The following is a 20,783-nucleotide window of genomic DNA, read 5'->3' on the forward strand; positions in this document are numbered from 1 at the left end:
AACGTCACCGCTTTTCCAATGGGAGCGCTGTCAGACGGAATGAGATTGAGCGAGGTCGACCGGGCCCGCTCCCCAAGAGGCCGGACGTCAGACTCCGCCGGCCGCACTAAATGAAGCTGTTAACGTTGTTATCGCGGCTCTCGGACCTTCTTAGCAGCTCCCTGGGCGGTGGAAATCTGCCCGACGACATGTGTGGTATCTGCTAAAACCAAATGTGTGCGGTTACGTAAGGCTCGCTCTTACGAAACACGAAAGCTCGCCAGTGTGTTTATGGTCGCAGAAGATTTTGAAATGATAAACGTAACTGGACAAAGCGTTGTAGGAGTGAAGACGTCAGATTACAGCTGGACACTGCCTTATATTTGTCTGAAATGAGGAGCTAATGACACAAAAACAACAAAAAAACACCTCTAGTTTACAGTTTCTGTTTGTAGGCTACGTTTGTTGAGCTACTTTAAGTGTGCACTGTGCCTGAGCCCTACGTAGCATAGTCATTCAAGCCCCTAATGAGTGATTTCACACCTATTAGCACCTATTCATTATACAGTGGTCCCTCGTTTATCGCGGGGTTATGTTCTAAAAATAACCCGCAACAGGTGAAAACTGCAATTATTCTCCATGTTTTTGTCTGTAAAACCCCTCACCACACACTTTATACACTTTTCTCACACAGGCGTTAACATTTTCTCACATTTCTCTCTCGTTTAAACTCTCTCAAAGTTCAAACCTTCGTCTTTGTCGGTGCAGAACGTTTCATCGACATTGTGGGTTTTGTCGGGGAGAAAACAAATTGCAAACGTACAGCACTTCAGAGTCACACTGAGATCCAACGTTTATGTAAATTTGTCTGAACACATTCTGTACTGGACAGGAGACACGGCACGGAGGAGACTGATGGACAATGGTCTACAGTCCAACAGCCAATCAGGACGCATGACACAATGGTCTACAGTCCAACAGCCAATCAGGACGTAGAACACAATGCACGTTCATACACTGGAAAAAAACATGAAAAATTGCAGCAAAAAAATCCACGAAACAGCGAAAACGTGAAAGATAAATAGTCTAGTCGATGCACTTTTTTAGGACTTTCAGAGGCCAGAGCAAAGTTTGCATCACGGTAAAACTAACAACAACTAGCATGCTAAGCTAAAACACTTTATAATTAGATGGAGACAGTCCACAGCTGATTTATTTTGACCTTAAACGATAAATCTGCAGTGGAAAAAAACACATGGAAGGAGAGTAAATATTCACCTTATTCCACATCTATTAAAGCTAAAGTTACGTAGGCGAGTTAACGATGCTAGCGCCAACTCTTAACTTTTCAAATTTATTGTCGTAAAATGTATTTAGTTTGGAAATTACTGGAGAGAAAGAGGTTACAAAACTAATGGTCTACAGTCCTTTATCCAATCAGGACGCAGAACACAGTGGACGATCATACATGGTTAAAAAAACATGGAAAATTGCACCAAAAAAATCAGCAAAACCGCGAAAGGTGAACAACTGTAAACCAAAGTGACGCCTTGATTCTTGCGTTGGCTCGTCAAGAATCTGATCTCGAAAAGACAAAAATGTCCTGCAAACGTCAGCTGATTTTCTGACCCGTTTATCTTTTATCTTTAAGTTATTTTAAGCTCGGTGTCTAAGTGTTTACTCTCAACTTGTGTGGAGTAGTTTTCCATGAGTCTGTAGTAGCTGTTGACGGGGTCTGCTCTGTGTTTCTGCATTTTTTTAAAGCAACAGAGTCATATTTCTGGAAGTGGCACATCACCTGCATGACTTTGATGGAAATAGAAAGTTAAACCCATACTTCAGAGTCAGGTTTGTGGAGATGCAAGCCCGATTACAGTAAGAACGCGTGGTTTTCTTTGGAATAAAACAACCAAAATATAAAAAAACATACTTTTTTGCGTATTTTTTATGTTTGTTTGCTAAAAATGACCTTTAAAAATACTTGGAAACGAGGTTCTAAGTTCCCTCATGTTCAAACAGAGCTTTAAGTTTGAATTTTAAGGTTATTATTGTTAGCTTCTTTGATGGATTACGCTAAAAACCACGACCTTGTTATGAGATTATAGTTAAGGTTAGGGCCAGGATGAGAGTTGAGGGTCACGGATTTACTTAAAATCTTTAAAATGTGAGAAAACAGAGCTGTGGAAACACTGGTGCAGCTCTGGTTTTGTCTTATCGGCTCAAAAATGCGGCTGCTACTGCTGACCACCGGGCTCACGATCTGCAGCGGAGCATTCTGGGAGATTGGCAGGTCACCCACTGCTTTTGACGTGTTACCTCAGCGCTGGAGGAACGCTCGGTGGAGACAAATCAGATTTTCCCATGGGAGAAGTAAGTCTAAATACTGTTCTGGAATATTTAAGCACGATTAAAAACAGCAGCATTTTTCACTTAAAAACATGAAAAAACAAGTTATTCCTCACATTTTCAGTGTCTTAATGTTTTACCGTCATGAGTTTCAAAGGTCTGAGTTTTGGTTTCATGGTAAATAACGACAACTAGCATGCTAACAGTGCGTTTTTCCTGGTTTGTGGAGGATTAAAATGGTTTATAGTAAAACAAAAACAGCTCAAAGCCTAAGAACTGGTTTTATAATGTATCTGTACTGCGGCAAAACTAATTTAAGATGAAAATAAATCGTGTGCAGTCACTTTAAATCAGACTTTTCAGAGATTTTAACCTCATTGTAGTTGTTTTCTTCCTCATTTACACTCTTGAAGTTGTTTTTGGACTGATTTGTGCACGTTTCAAGACGCCATTTTGTCGACCGACCCCCGTTTTCACCGCTACAGCAACACGCACTGCTCTGAAATCACTTTATTCTTCAGTTTTATTTAGTTTATTGGTGATTCGTGTGGGATTTAGCATTGTCACGGCATCATTTTGGTACAAATTGAAACAAAAAATCCTCTATTTGCTCGCGTCACGTGCAGCTGTCCATCAAAACTGCCGATAGCTCCACGTCGCTAAGACTCAGTACGATACGATACATGTCTCAATACAGTACTTTTTTGATTCGATGCAGTACGATACGATATATTTCAGATCAATTTGATACAATTTAGTGAAAAATCTAGGCTTTCCTGACGCTTAATGATCATTTTCACCAAAAATAAACATTAACGAAGCTTTTATGTTCCGTTTACTGAAGATAAATGAACATAAAGAGCTCAAATCAGACTGTTCCACTGGGTAATATCGTTCATCTACAGTTTATCCGAGCTCCACATTTACATTTCCACAGAAACATGTGCAGTTTAACGACTCTGAAGGATCAAAACATATCGACTCAAACACGACTGTGATGCTAAAAGTTTTTGTTGAATCACTGTCTGTGCAAAGATTATAAGTTTTAATCGTCAAAAAAGTGAATCAAATGTCAAGTTTCTTTCCTCTAAACAAGCCACACAATTATAGAGCTGTGACAGAATAATTTAGTAAAATATACAAAAAAATATATCGATACAGCAGCCCGTGATATCGATACTGTGTCTTTAAATTAAACGATACGATATTCTGATGTTTCGATATTTTTGTACACTTCTAATCAGCTCCCACCGGGCATTTATTAAGTCGTTTTAGATGAATACTGTGATTTAAACGTGCAGATTATAACGGAATGATCCTCGAGCGTCGTAGATTATAATTATAGAGCGACACAACACGTCTACTTCAAAATTAGCAGTACAAGTACACGCTGAATTAAACTTTTCAAAGTAGTGCGTGAGTGAGCCATGCGTGAGAACAGACAGAACAGAGTTTACAGCTTCACTTAAGAGTCTAACCATCCAGAACAGAGAGCTTCATGTCTGTGAGAGCTTCATGGAAACAACCGGTGCATAATCAGATTTTCCAGACGTATAAACAAGCATTGTCTTACTAAAAGCTAACCTCTAATATTGTAAAAACTAACCAGGTGGGCCCGAGACGCGAGTCGAGGAGGATTTAGTGTCTCGGTGTTGCTACAGCAACACGGGGCTTTAGTCATTACTATACCTCCCACAGCGCGCTCGAGTTTATCAGGCAGACGCAGAGGAAACCGTGGGAACCGCTGCAATTTGGTCAAGGAGTAAGCTCTCACAAGTATATTTTAAACCCACTCACTTATTATAATGATCACAAACACGCTGGAGGTGCCGTGCATAGGTGAGGCTTCATTTCAGACGCAGAGTATTAAAGGGCCCGTAGTCAGTTTGGTCCGTGTATTTGAGACAAGCTTTGTACCGACATGTTGCGGCTCCTCTTGAGGTCGAAATAAGTCCCGCCGTGTACCGCCTGCGTCTAATTGTAAAGCGTTTTAATATCGAACTTGTGAAAAGTGCTTATAAACTCAAGGTGAATAATAATTAGGAGGGTTTGAGTGCAAAAGGTAAGAGAGGAATCACTGTTTAAACTGTTTAAAGGTCCAATATGACACAAAACGGACTCTTTTGAGCTTTAAGTCGTGTTATAATGTTATTACGTTCTCACTTTTTCCGTGAGATTAAAGGCGATGGCTGGATTTTTACTTTATAACATAGATCGGAAAATAACACAATATTATCCCTTTAAAATGTTTCATAAAATCTTCTGTTTTAAAGTTGTTTCCTCGTCAAAAACAGACCTGCAGTTGTGTTTTTTCATTCACACATGTTTGAGCGACACTTTATTATTCGTCTGTAACATCTACAAAGCTAAAAAAAAACGCTCTGTTCCACCTTGTGATGTCATGAAGTGGTCGTTTTCAAGTTAACAGCTCCTTTTACCTTTAGTTCAACAGAGATGGGCAGTTCCAGAGCTGAAATTATCCAAATGATTCTAGAAATGAAGGTGTGTAGGATTTAAAAACACAGTGGAACACTTCCTGTATCGCCACATGATGACATCACAAGGTGGAACAGAGTGTTTTCAGTTTTGAGAGAAGAAGTCAACCTAAATATCCAGGGTTTTTATGTTAAATATGTGTGAATGAAACAAAAAAATACAACTCCAGGTCTGTTTGTGACGAGGAAACACCAGAGAATAATGTGTTTTTTATGATTTTGGTCACTCGTCATGAACATATCCAACTTTTTTTTCTTTGCTTTAACACATTGTGAGGGAAGTAGTACTGTTCACGAGGAGAACCATCGTAAACAATGGCCAAAAACTTAAAATGGCTTGACACAGAGTTTGTCAGAAGATTAAGTTTCTAACGTGTATTTGCTAATAAAAATATACATCTATAGCAAACACAGTGGAGCACTTCCTGTGTTTCTGCATGACATCACAAGGTGGAACAGAGTGTTTTCTGTTTGGGGAAAGAACTCCTCAAGCCTAAATGTGCAGGATTTGTGTGTTAAACGTGTGTGAATTCAACAAAAGACAACTCCAGGTCTGTTTGTGAGGAGGAAACGTCAGAGAATAGTGTAATATGTTGATGTTTTTGATGACGTTGACTTGTATTTCTTTGTTTTTTCTTTGTTTTTTCTTTGTTTTTCTTTGTTTTTTTCTTTGTTTTTCTTTGTTTTTTTCTTTGTATTTCTTTGTTTTTTCTTTGTTTTTCTTTGTTTTTTCTTTGTTTTTCTTTATTTTTCTTTGTTTTTTCTTTGTATTTCTTTGTTTTTTCTTTGTTTTTCTTTGTTTTTTTCTTTGTTTTTCTTTGTTTTTTCTTTGTTTTTCTTTGTTTTTTCTTAGTTTTTTCTTTGTTTTTCTTTGTTTTTTCTTAGTTTTTCTTTGTTTTTTCTTAGTTTTTCTTTGTTTTTTCTTTGTTTTTCTTTGGTTTTTCTTTGTTTTTCTTTGTTTTTTCTTTGTTTTTTCTTTGTTTTTCTTTGTTTTTTCTTTGTTTTTCTTTGTTTTTTCTTTGTTTTTCTTTGGTTTTCTTTGCTTTAACACATCGTGAGGGGACTAGTACTGTTCATTAGGACGACCAGCATAAACAGCAGCCAAAAACGTGAAATGGCTTGACACAGAGTCTGTCAGAAGATTAAGTTTCTAACATGCGTTCGCTAATAAAAATATACATCTATAGCAGGACTCTCAAACCCGCAGTCCGGGGGCCAATTGCAGCCCGCGAGCCGATCTTTTGTGGCCCGTAGGACATTATGAAAGTTTAATGTTGGTGTGGCGTTAGCATGTTGTGTGTAGAAGGTTCCGCCAAATCTGTGTCACTCGCGCCGTCACAAAAGATTCAACAAATAACAAAGTATTTCCATAAAATCCACAAGAATTATCGTATTTCCTCATGTATTTTGAAAACAGCGATGACGTTTGAGAAGATTTTAATAAAAGCAATTTTTGTGCGGCCCCCAGCTAATTTAAGTTTGAGACCCCTGATGTATTTCAAACACAGCGGAGCACTTCCTGTATTACCACATGATGACATCACAAAGTGGAACGGAGTGTTTTCTGTTTGAGCGAAGACCTCAGCCTAAATATGCAGGTTTATTTGTGTTAAACATTTGTAAATGAAACAAAAAAAAACACAACTCCAGGTCTGTTTGTGACGAGGAAACGACATTAGAACAAAAATCAGAAAACAACACAACACTGTCTCTTTAAAATGTTTCATAAATGTTCTGTTTTTAAGTAAGAATCCGATACGTTTCCTTTAATCTCACGGAAAAAGCGCATTGTCTTTTCAAGCCCTGAGGTCGGACATAACTCTACTAATAACCGCACCAAAAATCTATATTTCAGCCGTATTCTTCAGAGATAAAAACGGAAAAAAAAGCTTCGCGGGGGTCCTCCAACCGCCACCGTGAAGCGCTCAGCATCCCGACCACACATACTCGCTCTGATTATAGAATATTTCAAAGCTTTCGCCGGATTTTTCTCACAGTGTCATCGGCGTAAAGGTGGAAATATGGGAGTAATGGGTTGTTGTCAGTAATATACACTGCAGCAAATCCATTAGACAGCGTCGGTAACTAATTGTCTGACAGAGGGCAGTGACCTGGGGGAGCCGAGACCTAATTGGATTGGCTGAGCCGTAGCCTCGTGGACATGGACCCAAATAGAGCCGAGACATCAGAGAGAAAGAGAACATAATGTCTCCCCTTGGCCTTTTAATGGCTCCACAGCGGGGATCAAGCTAATAACCGGCTATTACATGTAAGTACAATGCTACACCGGGTTTAAACAGGCCATTTTCGACGTTTTTTTACATTTTATAACCCGCAAAATGACGGCGTTACGGGGAGACGTACGCTGTGAAGTATGTGCCAGAAAATGAGATTAATTTTGCCAAGAGTGAAGTCGGTTGCTCAGTCCATGCCAAGGCCGCGGGATGAAATGCCAACAGAGCGGAGTGCCCTATATGAGAAAAACCTAAAATCTAAATTAGGAACAAAATGGGAATGTTCCAGTTGAGCTGAACCCGAGCTCCAGTTTGACGTTTCTTTGGCGCGACACCAGAAAGAGTCAATTCATTCGGTGGATGTGTCTGTCGGCGTGTAGGTCTACATTTACTCGTTAAACGTCCTATATTTACACAAAACTGACTCGTGTGAGCTTTAATTCATGTTCTAATGCTGTTTCCTCCTCAAAAACAGATCTAGAGTTGTGTTTTGTTCCTTTATTATCACCTAATTACCATTACATCTTTTTAGAGCTTTTAATCACCTTATATTTACCCATTTGAAGTTGTATGTTTGAGTGATTTGTGCGTGTTTGTGTGACCTAATATCCGTTTAAGACGTCATTGCTTCGATTTATACACCACCTTTTTCAGTTTATTGCAGTTTAAAATGTCCAAAATGCAACAAAAAGCACAATATGTCGTCTTTAAAGGTCGTATATTACACAAAACTGACTCGTGTGAGCTTTAAGTCGTGTTCTAATGCTGTTACCGCCTCAAAAACAGATCTAGAGTTGTGTTTTGTTCCTTTATTATCACCTAATTATCTGACTCTAATTATGAAAAATCGTCTTTTTAGAGCTTTTAATCACCTTATATTTGTTTCTCCTTCTTATTTGCTCATTTGAAGTTGTATATTCACTTCACACATCACCTCTTTCTGTTTATTTCAATTTAAAATGTCCAAAACGCAACATAACGATCCACGTGCGGCACAGATTATAACGTCTTCTTTAAATTATATAACGCAAAATTGATTCTTGTAGCTTTAAATCATATAATAATGTTGTTTCCTCATAAAAAAACAGACCTGGAGTTGTGTTTTGTTTCATTCACACGTGTTTGAGTCACACTTTATTATTAGTCTGTTACATCTCCAAAGCTCAAAATGCGACGTTCCACCTTGTGATGTCATGAAGTGGTAGTTTTCAAGTTAACAGCTCCTTTTTTTTACCTTTATTTCAGTAGAGATGAGCAATTCCAGCGCTGAAATCATCCAAATTGTTCCAGAAATGAAGGTGTGTGGAGTTTAAAAAGCCGTGTTGTGTTTGTGTCGCTCTGTAGTTATAATCTCTGACACTCGTGGATCATTTTGTTATAATCTGTACGTTTTAAATCGCAATATTCATCTAAAAAAAGACTTAATAAAAGAAAGAAACCCGCCGACTTCCGCGTCAGAAAACTACGGTGTCCAATGGGAGCTGACGACACCGTAAACGTCAACTGCATTTTTTTTTTCATTTATCAAACACAAAAACGTACAACGATCTCTTTTTATTTTGTATTTACACTTACACTGGGTACACGTCATTTATAGTGAATTTTATTTGCCGTCGCTTTTTTTGACAAGCTCTTTTTATTATAATATTTGAATTTACTACTAAACGGCGCAGCCAAATCCTACGTGTTTCATCAATTAAGAAAGTAAAATTGGAAAACAACGTGGGCGTGGACCGGTGGAGATAAAAACGGGGATTAATCTGCAATACGGCGTCTTGAAATAAACGATTAAAGATTACTCAAACGTGCACGAATCACTCCAAAAAAACTATAACATGGCACAAAGCTTCGAAAAAGGCCATTTTGCGGAATAGTGCAGATTTAACCTCCTGAGACCTGGCGTCCTCATATGTGGACAACACGTTTTTGGTTTGTCTGGGCCACAGTGCAAATTATTAGATGAAGAATAACAGCAACGATGTAAATATATTATATATATTCATTTTTAACAGTTTAGAATATTTTATTTAATTTTTTTTTGTTTTTCTTCCTGCTCCTGTCTCTTCACATGAGACACTTTGTTCCAAGAGACACAATTGTTGTTTCTCATTTTGTTTTTAGATTCAGGACAAATGTTGCTGTGTTCAGGGTCTTAATAAATAGTTTTTGCAAATCATTAGTCAAATGTTTTATCAAAATGAGTAAAATGTCACATATGAGGACATTTGATTTGCATAATTTTTTCTCAGAAACTACATAATGTAAAAAGATAATTCTTTGTATTTAGACTCATCAGGTCCAATCAGCCCAAATAACAAAGAGAAATGAATAAAGCGAGGCAAGAGCTCGGGTCTCAGGAGGTTAAGATTTGCCATTTTGTGTCAAGTTATAGAAGTTTTCCGTGTATTTGCGTTAAATTTCCGTATAGTTATAGTTTTATTGTTCGATTTCAGTTCGCGTGCTAGTAGTTCTTAGCTTTACTGTAACTGCAAAACTCCGCTCTGATCTCTAAACGGTGTAAAAAGCGCTTTAAAAAGTCATCATGGTGAATAATTAGTGTTCGGAATGACTAAAGTAAGTGAGGAACAACTTTGAACCACTGCGAACTGTTTAAAACAAACTAATTCCGTGTTTTAAGCCGGTAAAATCATGTTTATATCGATTTCTTCCTGCAGATTTCACTCGCACTTTCCATTTTGCTGCATTCCTCTTTGTAAAGTTCCTTCTACATTTCAGAGTCGAGCGTTTTCGTCAAAAGTCCAGTTGAACCGCTCTGATCCTTTCCCCACCTTTCGCAGCATTTTCTTTTTCTTCAGCCAATCTACAAAATAAATCTTTCATTTGGTCACGCAGCACGGTAAAAAATTGCACTTTGAAGTAGGATCTTTTTGTACAGAGATCGTAGCGTGAGATTCATTTCAGCCCCGCCTCGTTTAAACATCACACAAACCTCAGAGTCGTACAGTTCGACACCGAGTTTACGAAGGTGAAATAGTAAATTCACTGACTAATGAATGGAAAAAATATGAAATCATGTTCCAGGTTTAGCTTTCTAACCTCTTCCTCTCCAGTCATTTCCAAACTAAATACTTTTTACGACAATAAATATGAAAAGTTAAGAGTTGGCGCTATCATCGTTAACTCGCGTACATAGCGTTAGCTTCAATACACATGGAATAACGTGTATATTTACTCACCTGTTAATGCTTCCGTGTGTTTTTCCAGTGCAAAAATATCGTTTACGCAGCTTTTAAGGTCAAAATAAATCAGCTGTGTACTGTCTCCAAGTGTTTTAGCTTAGCATGCGAGTTGTTGCTAGCTTTACCGTGATGGCAAACTTCGCTCTAGCCTCTGAAAGTTCGAAAAAGTGAATCAATTAGAATATATCGCGGTTCAACTTTCACGGTCTTGCTGTTTTGTGGATTTTTTTGTGCAATTTTACATGTTTTTGTATGAGTGTGCATTGTGTTCTGCGTCCTGATTGGCTGTCGGACTGTAGACCATTGTGTCGTGCGTCCTGATTGGCTGTTGGACTGTAGACCATTGTGTCGTGCGTCCTGATTGGCTGTTGGACTGTAGACCATTGTCCATCAGTCTCCTCCGTGCCGTGTCTCCTGTCCAGTACAGAATGTGTTCAGACAAATTTACATAAACGTTGGATCTCAGTGTGACTCTGAAGTGCTGTACGTTTGCAATTTGTTTTCTCCCCGACAAAACCCACAATGTCGATGAAACGTTCTGCACCGACAAAGACGCCTACGAAGGTTTGAACTTTGAGAGAGTTTAAACGAGAGAGAAATGTGAGAAAATGTTAACGCCTGTGTGAGAAAAGTGTATAAAGTGTGTGGTGAGGGGTTTTACAGACAAAAACAGAGAGAATAATGTAAAAAATAAAGCTGTGACTTCACGGATTTCACTTATTGTGGGTTATTTTTAGAACATAACCCCCGCGATAAACAGAGTTCAGATGGGCGTGATTGACAGGTGGATTAGCGAATCACAGACATGCACGGTTCATTCGTATCAAAACAAATATGTCCGCTAAGAAAATGAAAAGAAATGAAGAAAAAAAAAAACGCAGAATCAATGAATCGGTGAATTCCACGATCAAACTTGTTTATTAAGTTGTGAAAGAAGAAAACGCAAAGCTATTAAAGGGCCGGTACGCAATTTTTTCCCATGTATTTGAGCAAAATGTCTCTTGGTTCAGTGAAGCAGCTCTAAAGATTAAAATAAATCAGCCGTGTTTGTGTCTAATTCTGAAACGTTTTCTTGTCTGATAATCAGGAAGTGCACCTTAGCATGCTAGAGTTTGTTAGCTTTACCACTGGTTTCTGAGAGTTGTGAAAAACGCTCATAAACTTATCAAAATGATTAGCTTTAGAACACAGAATGTAAGTGAGGAATAACATTAGACGACTGCAAACCGTTTAAATGTTTTAAAATAGACTTGTCTTTTCCACGTTTGTAAGATCGTAAAAGGGTTAGCTTAGGGTACATTGCCTTTACAATTATTATATATGTTTTACAGCCTTAAAATATATAGAATAATTGTAAAAAATAAAGCTGATACTTCGCGGATTTCGCCTGTTGCAGTTTGTTATTTTTAGAACGTAACCCCCGAGATAAACGAGGGACCAGTGTAAACCATTTCAAATTAGCTCGTTTTGTTTCTCACGTTTTCAGAATAATACTGCAGTAGTCACATCCTCCCACATCCAAAAACTGCAATACCTCCGTAACTCTGCCGCCCGCCTCCGCCTCCCCCACATCACCCCCGTCCTCCACCCAATACAAAGTCCTCCTCATCACCCACGAGTCCCTCCATAACCTGTCCTCTCCCCGTCTCACCGGCCTCCTCCATCAGCAGCGTCCCACCCGTCGCCTCAGATCAGCCCACACCGCTCCTCCTCCTCCTCCTCCTCCTCCTCACTCCCCTCATCAGGACAAGGCGCCGGACTTTGGGGGAGCCGCCCACTTCACATCGCTACTAAAAACTCGCCTGTTCGCTCTGATTTCCACCGTCGTCCTGTTACTGTTTTAGTTCGTAAAGCAGCTTTGAGTGTTGTATAAGTCAGATGTTTTACTTTATGTCTGTGTAATCCCTCAGTATGATCTAGAGCACATATGTCAAACTCAAGGCCCGGGGGCCAAATGCGGCCCGTCACGTCATTTTATGTGGCCTGCGAGAAGGTAAATTTAGTCTTGACTGTCATTTTAAAATAAGTCTATAATATGTGCACTGACAATAAACTAATGAGACTTTCCCAGCAAGTGGAACTGAGAAATATTTACAAATAATCATCACTAAATGTTCATGAAGAGGAAAATTGTCGGCGTGGAAGGAAGTTTGGAGGAAGAAAGGTGAAGGTGAATACAAGTTTGTGCTTTCAGGAGAAAAAACGGTATGTTTTTTGTGTTATGAGGCGGAGTCGGTACAATCTACGTCGACATTTTGACACCAAACACAGAGCTAAGTATGAAAAAGTTAATCTGCAAGAAAAACAATAAACTGTCCAATAATTAAAAGGCTAAAAAAGTCTGTTTTTGAAGCAGAGCTGAAGGTTCTGACCAGATCCACACTTTTAAAAATGTCAGTTTATCAGGACATTCAGATACACAGATGCGTAATATTTGCAACTTGAATAAGTAATAAACACAGAAACACAGTTATTTAACAAGTTTAAAATTAATTACATTTATTTTACATGACATTTGTTTACATTTAGTGATATTTATCCGGCCGTACAGTCACATCTGGCCCCTGATGGCGGCCATTTTGCTGATGTGGTGAAAATGAGTTTGACGCCTCTGATCTAGAGTAAATGAAAAGTTCAATCCTGTAGCTGGACGAAAAGTTTTTGGAGTAAAGACGTTTCACTGCTCGTCGTTCTTCAGTTCTGGTTATATTACTGCTGGACACTGCCTTAAATCTGTCTAAAGGGCGGAGCTAACTGTTTGTTGGCTTCGTCTATTCAACTTCAGTCATATTTTGCATAATCATTCAGGCCCTTAATGGATGCTCTCACAGTCATTAGCATATTGACTAGCCCTGTTGTTTTCCTTGTTTTGATTTAGAGTCTGGAGATATAAATAGGAGATAAATGATGTCTGAAGCCTCATTTCCTGTTCAAATATGGATTGTTTTCCTAATAAAAATTGCTTATTTAACTCCCCTCTCAATCCATCTCTATTCTCTGGCTCAGATCTGAACCTCATCGTCTTCAAAAATGTGGTTAGTGTCTTTGAGATAGAGATGCACAGCAGATTGGTGTCCCGAGCTGCTCTCACGACAGTATTGGTACATTCTCTCAGCTGTTTTTGTTTCATTTCTGCGTAGACTCTGCACACTTGACTGGGTGACAGGTGCTTCGAAGGATCTGAAACGTTAAGAAAACTCCCACGCACTTGGTTCACTTTTATTCACACAACGTTTTGGTTCCTTTGACCTTCCTCGGGCTGTTTTGTTTCTCCGACGAAACGCTCACTGCAGTCGTCACTACGCTAAATGTGGTCTAGAGAATTGGATTTTTCATTCGCTTTTATTTAATATGATTAGTAAAACGTTAAAAATCAGTTCCAGCGCCTTAAACGTAAAAGCGTTCTACACAAAATACGGCAGAAACCTAAATCTCCATAAGATCTTCCAAGTGTCATCATCATCTGCGAAGTGTCTTCTTCTAAATTCACACAGTTTTTCAAATAGCCGTGCGTCACACATCATCACTTTTGTTTAATCCCGAATGGCGTACAGTCCGTCTCCTGTTTTTACGACCTCCAAATGAAGTGTTAGCCAACAGTTCTCCCGCCTTTTTCACCGCCATTTCCTCAAACTGCGGCGTCTCCGTGCTGCGCGAGTTAGCTACACTTCCCACTGATGTATTAGCATTTTCACACATCTCCTGACAAATCCTGGGGGATGCAGACCATTAAGAACCTGGGCTATAGGTACTCTCCATGAATTCTAAATGAGCTGTTAAATAAAATCACTTGACTCGTTTTGTATCAGCGCAGACACCCGGCCGCTCTCAACCTCTGTGACGGATTACCGCAAATGGGTGGGCGTGTAAGGTGACTTATTTTTTCCAATGTAAAGCCAGCCCGCGTTAGCAGCTAGCATTAATGTCTCTCTCTTCCCCTGCGAAGATTTATGTTCAACAAACGGTTAAGTCCCACCCTCTCGCTATAGGTTATGGTTTTACCCAGGTTTTTTTTTTTTTTATGGAAATATACTGTAATAACAAAAAAATAAATAAAAAATAAGCATACTAAGTAAAATAAATCAACTTAAAAAATAAAATAAATATATATATATCATAATAAAACACATTAATAATAAAGAAATAAAGAAATAAACTTGCAAAATTCAACACAGGTGTCATGACGCCCTCCAAACGATTCAAACGACGAGTGATGAGACATTCAGCTCTTTGACGAGACTCGAATCTTTTGGAACGGATCATTACAAAGAGCTGTTCAAAAGCCCTTTTTATGTTTGTTTACGTGTAGGAACCATTTTAACGACAAAATGATCTGAGAGAAATGACAGTTATGGTCCTGGGCCTTAAGTTCCTTTTTGTTGTTTGTTTTTATATATTTTGTTTATCATGTGTGTCCCCAAGCCTTATTTTTCCCCTTAAACATGGCCGCCGGATCCCTGGGCTGTGATTGGAGGACCTTCTTCAAGCCACGCCCACCTCCAGCCGCCTCCCTCCACATTTAAGCTTTGTTTAGGCTTTGTTTTGACTTCGATTGTCAGTACTGCCTGTGTTTGTCTGTGTGATTTTGGTCACTGTAAAAGTCGTGTTTAGTTCCTTTACCCTTTGTTTTTTGGTTTAATCTTTTGCGAGGAACCTTTGTTTATATGTTTAGTTCCCTTTTGTTTAGTTTACCCTTACATTCCTATAAATTAAATTACCTCTTATTTTACCATTTTTCCATCTTGGTTCTGTTTTTTTGTTCCTTCCCTCCCCCACACGAGCTGGGCTGTAACAATTGGGGGCTCGTCCGGGATCGTAAGACCCTCTCCCACCCGTTTAAATAAGAGTACCGTAAATTTCGGATTATAAGCCGCTACTTTTTTTCCACGCTTTGAACCCTGCGGCTTTTACAGCAGTGCGGCTTATATATGGAATTTTACTGGATAACGGACCCTGGGGGGCGCTCTCTAGCTGTAAACGTAAAAGTGAGACAGACGTGGGGAAAGATTCTGCTCTGAAGAATTCACTAGTTTTGATTTTGAACGATCATTTTGCGCATCATGAAATGGATATGATGCAGTTTTTAAGATAAAGAAACAGAAAGGAAACAGAGCAGGGGTCGGCCTTTAACACGCAAAGAGCCATTTGGACCCACTTTCCACATAAAATAAAACACTGGGAGCCGCAAATACTTTTTGACATCTAAAATGAAGATAACACTGTATAATAACAATAATGTAACGGAATAATGTAGGTTTTACTTTCACGGACAAGCCTTCTACACGTGGCAGATAAATATGGCAAAAACAACTTAAGTGCATTAAAAAAATACAACTCACCAAACCGCTGCATCATGCATCGCGCTGATTATGTGATTATGTCTACTCTACTCCGCAGTTTCTTTAAAAAAACAACAACAAAAAAACTCGTAGCGTATCGTTTAATCCCAGGTGCTTATTCTCCATGTGCCAAAGCTGTTTTGAAGGTTTCATTGCCTTATTTGCTTTTCCCGTATGTTACGCAGAGCGGACTGTGCGCGTGAGTCACCTGTAGCGACAAACCCAGATTTTAAGTAGGCATTGTCTGTTAAATTTATCTTTCTTTTTCTTGGAGGTGTAGTCTCTTCTTCTGGCTCCTCAGTTGTCCTTTTCCCCTTTGTTAAAAAGATCTCCAAAGACTTTTGTTTTGGCTCATTTTCACTCGCTTGTGGCTCTACTTTTGTGCGTCGTGTCTGATGTGTTATACGTGATACGTCACCGCGGAGACAAGAGCAGATAATATACTTGCTACTACATCAAATAGATTTCTGTGGCGATTTCCAGCAGGATTTTCATGATACATCTACGGACGAGCTTATTAGTGTGTCATTAGGGACGGGCCAAAGTTGCTCCTGACCCCTGTGCGCACAACGTCTGAAAATCAGGGCTCTTTACGCAGGACTGTGAGCTGTGTCTGTGTCAGTTCCCAAGCCACGCAGAGCCGCAGTATGAGGCGGAAAGAGGCGCATACGGCTCCGGAGCCGCGAGTTGCCGACCCCTGAAATAGAGCCACTGCACGTAAGCTCGACATCAATGAATCCAACTTGGTCAATGTAAAAAGACGACAAAAGTTTTCAGAGGAAATAAAAGCAGATTTTCCGTGTTGGTGCAGCTTTATTTTCTAAACCTGCAGATGTGTTCATCCCGTGTTGTTGTCGTGTTGGTGCCAATTTTCAGGCACAGTTTAAAAAAAAGCGTGTCGGTGCACCGTCTTTCTGTGTAAATGTCTCATGTTACAATATGAAAACCTGCGGCTTTTATTCAGGTGCGGCTTATATATGTACAAAATTGATTTTCTCTTCAAATTTAGCTGGTGCGGCTTATATCAAGGTGCGCTCTGTAGTCCGAAATTTACGGTAAATAATGTAATAAGTTTGTATTTTAAGTTATATTTAATTGGCTTGTTTTTAAAATTTGTGTTGGTGTTTGGAGATTTGGTGGTGGAATGTTGTAGTACGTCGCATGTAGCTGATGTTGGAGGGACTTTCGTGTGTGATCAATCAATCCATCAAACTTTATTTGTATAGCACTTTACAACAGCAAAAACTGAACCAAAGTGCTTTTCAAGTGCATTAAAATGTAAAAAACAGCAACAACAACAAAAATTCTATATATAAAACAACAAACAATAAAAAAACAGTTGTTAGCTGAAGGCAAATGTGAACAAATGAGTCTTTAGCTTTAAACAGAGACAAAGGAGTGACTGAGCCTAACTCTAGGGGTAAAGAGTTCCAAAGTCTGGGACCAGCCACAGAAAATGAACGGTCACCCCACTGTTTCCTTTTGGTTCCAGGGACGTCCAGCAGGTGTCGACTGGCCGACTGCAGAGCTCTGTCGGGCGTATGAGCCGTTAGCAGCTGGAGATTTGGTGGTGGAATGTCGTAGTCGCATGTAGCTGATGTTTGAGGGACTTTCGTGTGTGATGTAAAATTCCGTGGGTAAAATTTTAGTGAGGTTTTGTCCAGCCTTTATAAATAAAATCTTGCACAAAAACCGGCCCATCAACAGAACTTTGGGGGCAAAAAGTTTCACAGGGGCCTTTCTAATATAAACGATCAGGAGGAGGTTCCGTAGGGCGCTCACATTTAAACACAATCAGTAATGTTTTGAATTACACCCGATTTGAAACAGGAGCCAGAGCAGCTGCACACACTGGCCTGATGTGTCTCTTAGTTTGTGTCTCATTCGAGCTGCAGTGTTCTGGACGTTCTGTGAGCGCTGCAGGGGGCCCCGGTCCAGCCCCACACACAAACAATTACAATAATCCAGATGCGTGGGCTGTTTTTTCCAAACCCGCCTGTGGAAGGTGCAGTAGTTTAAGTTTGCAGTTATAAAATGGTGTCTTTTGTAAAGCTGTGATGTTTTCAGACAAATTTACATAAACATTGGATCGCAGTGTGACTCTGAAGTGCTGTATGTTTGCGATTTGTTTTCTCCCCGACAAAACCCACAATGTCGATGAAACGTTCAAAAAGGCGTCTACGAAGATTTGAACTTTGTGTTTAAACAAGAGAGAAATGCGAGAAAATGTTAACGCCTGTTTTTTTGCAGCTTTCAGAGGCGTTTTTGTTTCAGTGTGACTCTAAAGTGCTGTGTATTTGCACGTTTTCCCCCGACAAAACCCACAATGTCGATGAAACGTTCAAATCTACGAAGGTTTGAACTTTGCGAGTGTTTAAACAAGAGAAAAATGTGAGAAAATGTTAACGCCTGTGTGGGAAAAGTGTATAAAGTGTGTGGTGAGGGGTTTTACAGACAAAAACATATAGAATAACTGGAAAAAATAAAGCTGATTCTTCACGGATTTGGGTTGTTTTTGATGAGGTCATGGACGTCACCACCGGAGCCGTCAACGTATCATTTTACTTTTTAACTATTGTAATTTATTGAAGCGCACTCACTCCGATTTGACTTGAAAATCAGCGGCAAATTTGACAATCTTAAAATCATTAAGATCAATTGACTTCTTCACCTTTAACTAATATAGAGATTAACTTTCACTTAGCGCTTTAATTCTATCAATTTGGAGAAATACTCTGCAAATGTCAACCCATTTCTGGACCTGCACTTCCATCAGCGTTGCAAGAAAACTGGAGTGCACTGAGTAGAAGTGTTTTATTCTTTTAAGCGACTGACTTTTCAACAAGATAACCCTCTCGTTTCGCTCCGTAGCCGTGGTCTTTTGGCACTTTTCTTTGCGTGTAACCCCACATCAAAACCACATTTCTTACCCGGTCAAACAGTTACAGCAGTGTGTCGGCATATGAGAGCTTTACAGAACCAGCGTGACTTCCAACAAACCTTCTATTTCTTGGCTTATAAACATCATACCATTCTCTTTTAGATCTGCGTCTGGCAGTTTGGACGTAATACAAATAAAAAACAGCCAAATGTTGCATGGATGAATAACTGAATAACCTCTGTCTCCAGGCAACTTCAGATCCGATTACAACCCAAACTTTGACAGCGTCTTTAGAAAGGGATAAGAAAATTCCGCAAATGTTTGTACTCAAAATTATGATTAAAAACACTGACAAACACTGAAAGAATGGAATTTTTTGGTAAATAAACGGCCTGTACCCAATTTGTTTCCATGTATCTGAGCAAAGTTTGTCTTGCCCCAGTGTAATTATATTGCGTTGAGGTCAAAATGCATCTGTTGCGTGTTGTCCATAAAGTATTTTGTTGTTCAGTGATGAGGAAGTACACAAATAGCATGCTGTTTGTTAGAATGCATAAGGTAAATGAGAATCTTTCATTTCAAAAAGCTGTTCAGAATCTCTTTTTATGTTCATTTATGTAAAGGACAGAAGCCGAGGAACCATTTGAACAACAAACTAATCACAGACAGAAATGACCAAAGCGAAAATTATTCAAAACTGAAAGTGAGGGTTTGTCTGCCCTTTGAAATGATGCATTTATAAATAAGAAAAACTACAATAATATTGAAAAAAAACATATTGTGATGCTGAATATGTTTCTTTGCGTGCTGCCTGCTCTGCTTCTGTTCTGTTTTTCTGTTGGTCCAACGTAAATCAGTGTAAAAATGCATAAAATTATATAAAACAGGGCCGTCAGCAGAAGTTTGGGGGCCCGGGGCAAGAAGTCTCATATGGGCCCCCCCTCTAATATAAAATAATGGGAAGAGGGTCCAGTTCTGGGCCAGTAAAATCCTGGGCCGGGGACGACACACGCCTTTGTTGACGGTCAGGAGTCTGCTGTGAACTGTCTGCAAAGCATTTTATTGTACAGTTAGCATGCTATTTGTTGTTAGCATTACCGTGACAGCTCAGAATGCATCAGCTAAATCAGAATCTTTTGGAACGATTCATTTCAAAAAGCCGTTCAAAAGCTCTTTTTTTTTGTTTATTTGTGTAAAGGACAGAAACCAAGGAACCATTTTAACAACAAATTAATCACAGACAGAAATGGACAAGGCGAAAATTATTCAAAACTGAAAGTGAGGGTTTGTCTGCCCTAAAGAGAAACTACAATAATAACACAAAAAAAACATTGTGATGCTGAATATGTTTCTTTGCGTGCTGCCTGCTCTGCTTCTGTTCTGTTTTTCTGTTGGTCCAACGTAAATCAGTGTAAAAATGCATAAAATTATATAAAACAGGCCCGTCAGCAGAAATTTGGGGGCCCGGGGCAAGAAGTCTAATATAGATTAATGGGAGAGGGTCCAGTTCTGGTGCCCTAAAATCCTGGGACGACATGATTTCAGAGACTTAAAATCAGGGGTCAGGAGTCCGCTGTGAACTGTCTGCAAAACATTTTATTGTTTAATAATCAGAAAGTGCATAATTAGCATGCTAAGTGCTACGTGAGGAATAACTGTTGATCAAACGTTTAAAATGAACTAGTTTTGTTTTTCCTGTTTTTAAGATGGTAAAAATCTGATACAGAGACTTGTAATTGTCGCATTGTAATTTCTTTAAGTTGTAGTTTGTTTTATTTAGAAAAACGTGTGGGGGAGTTTGTCCATTTCCATCTTTATTTAAGATGATTTTATTCCTGATTTATTGACAGGAAAAGCTTGGCATACCACACACTAATTAACATCTGAAATATGAGTCCACTCGAGAAATGTGCTTGAAAACTGTAATTACAAATGCCCGTAATAAAATGTAAGGTCACCTCAAGAATTTATGCAGAAATTAATTTAGTCAAGGACTTTTCTGAGATTTGAATTTCTTCTGTTTCATTACAACGTGCTCAATTAACTTTGTGCAATGCTTTAATGAATAATGTTTTTGCAACTAATTTGACTAAAAGTTGCTGCTAAAGAGTAAAAACTGTAATTGTTAATGCAAAAATGTTCAAGACGATGTTTGTCTTGTTGCTGTGGTCAAATTTGTGGGTATCAACTTTAAGATTTAATCAAAAAAATCATCGCAAGGCCCACAAATTTACATAAAACTAAACACTAAATCCTCTTTTTTTTGCAACTAAACTGTGTATATGGTGTTTTAAGAGCATTATCTTCTG

Source organism: Periophthalmus magnuspinnatus, chromosome 17 (genome assembly GCF_009829125.3).
Source record: "Periophthalmus magnuspinnatus isolate fPerMag1 chromosome 17, fPerMag1.2.pri, whole genome shotgun sequence".
Classification (NCBI taxonomy): domain Eukaryota; kingdom Metazoa; phylum Chordata; class Actinopteri; order Gobiiformes; family Gobiidae; genus Periophthalmus; species Periophthalmus magnuspinnatus.